The sequence below is a fragment of the Monopterus albus genome, unplaced genomic scaffold (assembly GCF_001952655.1).
Source record: "Monopterus albus unplaced genomic scaffold, M_albus_1.0 scaffold10.1, whole genome shotgun sequence".
NCBI lineage: Eukaryota > Metazoa > Chordata > Actinopteri > Synbranchiformes > Synbranchidae > Monopterus > Monopterus albus.
This window is the reverse complement of record NW_018127890.1, coordinates 1,577,272-1,583,271: the sequence shown is the minus strand read 5'-3', so window position 1 is coordinate 1,583,271 and position 6,000 is coordinate 1,577,272. Positions and strand designations below refer to the sequence as shown.

General features: G+C 40.9%; 1 protein-coding gene across 4 annotated transcripts in view; it reads right to left on the bottom strand.

Moving 5' to 3' along the window:
* spata17 (spermatogenesis associated 17) overlaps positions 1–6,000 on the bottom strand; it is a 76,876-nt gene that overhangs the window by 16,239 nt on the left and 54,637 nt on the right. For 2 of the 4 annotated variants that reach the window (XR_002274142.1, XR_002274140.1), the window contains 2 exons: positions 934–1,048; positions 283–396 (listed from right to left, as the gene is read on the bottom strand). The exons of the other annotated variants lie outside the window; for them this stretch is intronic. The gene's annotated coding sequence lies outside the window, so the exon portion shown is untranslated. The remainder of the gene's footprint in view (positions 1–282; positions 397–933; positions 1,049–6,000) is intronic. 4 annotated transcript variants of the gene reach the window in all.

The following is a 6,000-nucleotide window of genomic DNA, read 5'->3' as shown; positions in this document are numbered from 1 at the left end:
CAAAAAGCCCCCCCCCCCGGAGGGGAGCCATAATGGCAGCACCAGGTAGGTGATGGTGATGCCAAGCTGGAATGACACGTGCACACACTCACACACAAGCATACACAAGAGTCTCCCTACAGACGCTCTTAATTAGACTCCACCCGTCCCCCACGGTCCCTGTGGCAGGCGAGACAAAGGGAGGCTCACTCGTTTGGACATGAGAATGTGTGTGTGTGTGTGAGTCTGTGAGTGTATTGTGTGTTTGTGTCTGAGGGGCCTATCTTTAGCAGATGCTCATACCTCTCCCATCTCTCTGTGTGCGGAGCAGCGGTGCTATCATTAAAGTGTCACTGAGAAGTGGCACCACTTAATTTTAGCTGCTCTCACTGGGGGCACTGAGGGAGATGCTGGAGACTGAGGAGGAAGAGAGGGAGGGAGGGAGGAGAAATGGAGACAGAGAGGGGACCAAGTAGAAAGATACAAAGATTAGATAGAAGGGATTAGGAGGGGAAAGCATGTATGTAAAAAGTAAAAACCTGATGCAGCCAAACGCTCCAATGTTTCCACAGAAGCAACACAGTGTCACATACACTTGATGAACTGTGATTAAAGTTTGCTCAAACTACAACATTTCATAACATCTTGCATTCTTCTGCTCCAAAACAACTGTGTTGTTGCCTGTCTGGGAATTTAAGCCCAGAAAAGAGCAAAAGTGGCAAAAACTGTTGCTTTTTTTTCACCAATTTTAAAAATGTTTAAGTCTGGTGAACCACAATGTCCAGTGTGTTTTATGAAGTAACACATTAGTTCTCTGGGCAAATCACGGTTGCTGCCTAAATCAAGCTGCATAATGCTGACTGATGTCTTTCTACAATTTGACAGAAAGACAAAATGAAACAATACGACAAAAAAAGAGTAGGAAAGAAAGTGGAAAATATGAAAACCAAACACCTGATTGCCCTGAGATGAGTTACACGACACCCATACACAGCATCCTGGTGGCGTCGGGCTCAGTAATGAATCCATGTCTCAGGGACGTCAGAACTCAAAATAACCAAGTGGTGGACTGTTTGGAAGAGAGAGCAGACAGACAGTCAGAGACAGTGTGAACCTGTAGAGTGACAGATAATTGAGCCTATTTTCCTCCATGACAAGCCAAAAACATGGTAAATGCAGAAGTGTGTTATATGAGTGGGCATTACAGTTACACAGGGTCTTCCTGACTTTTCTCACTTGACCTTGACCTTGGCATCCCCACTGCCTCCCTCTGTCTGTCTGCTCGATGTGTCAGTCAAACGTTAACACGTTGTCGTTGTCTTCTGGAGCAGGTATAGACTTGTTAATCTGCCCACATCTGCCCTCCTCTGCTCTCTGCTATTTAGATTTTGTCTGGAAGGCTCACGTGTTTTCATAAGGCTAACACAAACAAAACCTTGCTCCACAGTCTCCACCAACTGTTACTTTTACTAGAGGGAATTATACATTTTTTTTCTGGACTTACTATTACCACACGCTCTTTTCTTTCTCACCTGTCCAGCCTGCCATCACGTCCTTCTGTCCATCTCCCACCGTTCAAGGTCTTTTGGTTTTAAAGCTGTTTTGTGAAGTTGAACAGCAAAGTTAAAGGAGCAACACCATACTGATCTGCTCAAACATATGACTGATTAATTATTAAAGAGGTTTTTCTCTGATATGCTGCTGCACTTCCATGAAGCCTGAAGACTTGTGAGAGACATATTTTAAAAAGAATGATGAAAATCAAAGCAGCAGAGGTCATCCTCATGGTTATTTTCAGATTTTAGGTGTCTCAGTTCAGGCAGGGTGTTTATCTGTCATAATGCCATACAAACCTGACCCCAAGGAGATGATACCTGCGTGAATCAGTGTATTTCTGTTGCAAATTTCATTACAAAAACAACATTTAGGTCAGATTCAAGGCCAACAGTATTATGAAACCGCTGCTTTTCTCCTCAACCTGGTGTCCTTCTGTCTTAGTTTAAAACACACTTCCTATAGTCTCCTCTCTTGCTCCTCCTCGGAGCCACCCACTGCTCCCTCCACTCTTACTTTCTCCTTGTTTGACTCTCACTGTCATACAGTTTTGGCATCTGTTCGTGAGTCACCTCCCACGTTTCCCTGTCTTGTCCCATTCATTACAACTTTTCATCCATATATTCTTTTACTTACTTCAAGTCTCTGCCCCCCTCCTGTTTTAGATCTCTGCCTGCTGTGTTTGTGCCTCATCTCATACTATGTGGTGTAGTGGATAGGACGGCTCACTCCAAAGTCTTCATCTAAATCTCTGTGCTGCTGGATAGGGTTTGACTGTAGAAACTTCGGTGGTTGGACCCCTCATGCCTGCTAGTGTAGTCTAACCCTCCCTGTTAACTTTGCCGAGTCCTGTCAGTGTCTGCATCCATCTCTACATGTACCACATATCTAGTGGTGGGTTTCTTAAGTATTTGCTTTTACAAAATCTAATATATAAAAAAAATTCAAAATGGTTTGGTGTGGTTTTACTCACAATAAAATATAAAAACATAAATTTTGTTGTTGCTGTTATTTTTTTTTTTTGTCTGTCTGATAAAAAAATGTTCTCTCTGTTTTCACTCAGGCAGTCTTTATGTTTATGTTTATGTACATTTAAAATGAGATATACACAATAGAATAGAAACAGAATGCAGTAAGAGAATATTATACAATTACTAAGAACAAATAAAAAATATACAAAAATATACATTACAACAAAATATCATAAACAAAGCTTCAATCCTAATGACCCTCTTTTCATGATTTCTGTTACAAAACCACACTTCTCAGCATGTGACTAGGCAAATCATCTGTACTATACAAAAATGTGGAGAACATGGAAGCTAAAAATGGGGTATTTGGTTAATCAAAACATTTTTATTTAAACTTTAACTTAAGATGAGTCTAGCTGCAATTTCAGTCAAGACTAAAACAAACTCAGTTGTCATGCTAATTTCAGCAAAACGCAGCAAACACAAAATGAGGTTGTGTCTGCTTTTTGTACAAACTTTCTCTACTTGTTTAAATGGTAAATGGTCTTACACTTGTACAGCACTTCTCTATGCACTGCAGCACGCTCAAAGTGCTTTCACACTATTTGGCCATTCACCCACTCGCACTCCCAAGCACTCACACATTCGTGCACCGGTGACATCACCAGGAGCAACTGGGGGTTCAGTGTCTTGCTCAAGGACACTTCGACATGTGGACTGGACAAGCCAGGAATCGAACAGCTAATCCTCCGGTTAGGAGATGACCCGTTTTGTGCTGGGTGAGTAGTATCTGTTTGGTTTGTTTGAAACACTGAGTTCACAGAGTTTCAGAGTTTGGTGTTGAATCTCAGCGGGTTTATCACTACAGACAACTCTCATGTTACACAGAGTCATTTGATTTATTGTTAATGGGAAGCATATCAGTTAATGCACGTCACGATGTCAGAGAACTAGTTACGGTAATGATATTGTGACATCAAGGAAGTGTAATGTAATGAATCTTCAGTTTGTGTTTCACTGCTGTGTTTGTGCATTTGGACCATTACTTAATGGTCCAAAGTGTCTCCATTGTTCTCACCACAAACCTGCATTTAATCACTACACTCTACACCCTGTGCGTGTGTGTCATTTACAAAGTGGGATAGGGTCATAGGATTTATGTTATGGGAAGATCATGATCTGCAATGAGAAGAGATGACAGCAAAGGGGAAAAAGACACCGTACGAGAAAAGAAGGACAAACTAAAGAGTGATGAGAAAAAGGAGAGAAGTAAAGATCAGAGGAAACAAAAGGTGAAAAAAGAAAAAGTGAGGTGAATAAGAGACTGAAGACTGGAGATGTGACAGGAGGAGAGGAGATAGGAAAAGCAGGAGAAGATGTCTACAGGAGGAGAAAAAGGAGGCGAGTGGAGACCTGATGAAGGGATAAGAATGGAGAGGAAGAAAGGGAAAAAGGAGTGAGGCCCTCTTCATTTATTGCTCCAGTGGAGAAGAACGTAGAGCTCTCTAATGGCACTGCCGTGGTAATAACAATAAAAACCAGGAGAACAAGTGAAGAAGAGAAAAACAGAAAGAGGTTAGGACAGAGAGGGAAACAAAGCAGGAGTGTTTTCTTTCTACATTTCCATATTTCCTTATATAGTTCCCCCTCTCTTTCTCTTCTCCACCCTCCACCCAACACACACAAGCTTTCCCTCTCTTCTTCTTTTCTGTCTTTCCGCTGTTAGCGCTGTGTGTCCTTGCTCTATGCTTTGTTAGGCAGGTCAGTGGCACTGCTGTAGTTGCTGTGTCAGGGCTTTCTATTGGTGGTGATTAATGTATGGAGATGAACTGATCGTCACCAGCCACCAACAATATTCTCACCGCCGGCACAGGGGAGGTGCACACAGGGGGTAGGGCACATTGGAGACAGCATGCACGTAGCTGAATCTTAAATGCTTGTTGCATTCGGACACATAATGAAGCCACTCACAAACTTATAGAAAGAGAAGAGAAAAACTTGGGAGACGTTCTCCCACACTGTGTCTAGTAGAAAGATCTTCTGATTCTAAATTTAAATCACATTATGAGAAAAATTCTAGGAAACAAATCTGCAACAGTAATAACTAATAATGACTAAAGATTTCTTTAGATTAGTTGATTAATCAAATGATTACTCAGAATCTTTTGATTACTGACTATTTAAGTCACTTTTCAAGCAAGAAAATCTGCTGATGCCAGCTTCTTAAATAAGAGAATTTCGTACTTTCCCTATTTTCTATAACTGTAAATGCACTATATGGTTTGGTTTTGACTGATAGCTAGACAAACCAATCAGTTTGAGTATGTCATCATTAATCAACAACAAAAGTGATGGCTAATTGCTTCCCTAGATCTTTTGTAGGGAAGAGTTTGCTTTAGCAAAGTACTAATTAGAACTGTAATGCTTTTTTCATGATAATATGCTTTTATTGTAATTAAGAAATTCCATGTCATAATTATAACATACAAAAGTCATGTTAGAGTTGTGTGGGGCGCTTGGTCTACTTAAGTGTAGTTATTGTTATTTTTGTATGTAGCACTCAACAGTGTGAACAACACGTCTCTTATGCTGCTTGTGTTAAAAATATCACTCTCAACTATAGACGTGTCGATAGCAGTAGCACAGTTTGACATATTAACAGACATGATCGCTATGCCTCATTACGCCAGATCTTTATGAATGATTCTGAAAAACTCTGCGGTGCTGAAAAGCAGCGCTGCAAAATAAAACGGAGCACCAAAAAAAGTTGTTTAATGATTGTAAAACTTGTGCGATATCTGCGTAGCAAATGTTGTGCCAGGTTGCCATTTCTGCCCACGCTGCATATGTGTGTTTTGTGATTAGGCCACTGAGACAGTAGATAAATGAGCTTTGGGAAGAAAATGAAAGTGAAAGATAAACTGGATCGCCCTGTGAGAGTTCATGTAGTAAGCTAGCCATAAACACACACACATACACACACTAAACCTTTCCTTCCTATCCACCTTCCCATCCATCAGGCCATCTCAGGGAGCTGCCCGCGGTTCCACTGGCTGGTTTAATTGTTAATGCTAATTGCTATTTATTGGCTCGGATGCAAATGATAGGCTGCCCAAAGTGAAATTTTATGAGGAGTGAACTCCCCCTCTCACACAAATTGAAAAAGTGAAACAAGAGGAAGAGGGAAATGAGGCGAGAAGAGAAGAGCTTAATGGCGGCTTTTTAATGGCAGAGAGCAAAAATTAAGACTGATTTAAGACACAGAGCTGAATCCCCCCCAAAATCCTCTGTGATCCCCACTCAGGGAGACACCCATTTGGCATAAGTAGAGAGGAGAGGAGACAAGAGAAGAGGAGAGAGAGGAGACGAAAGAAGACGAAAGAAGAAGAGAGGAGAAATTTCAAAAAGATTTATTTATTCTTGAAAGGTAGTTTTCAGTATTACATGTTAAAATCTGTTATTCTTTGGATTTATTTTAATAAAAGAGTCAAATGGC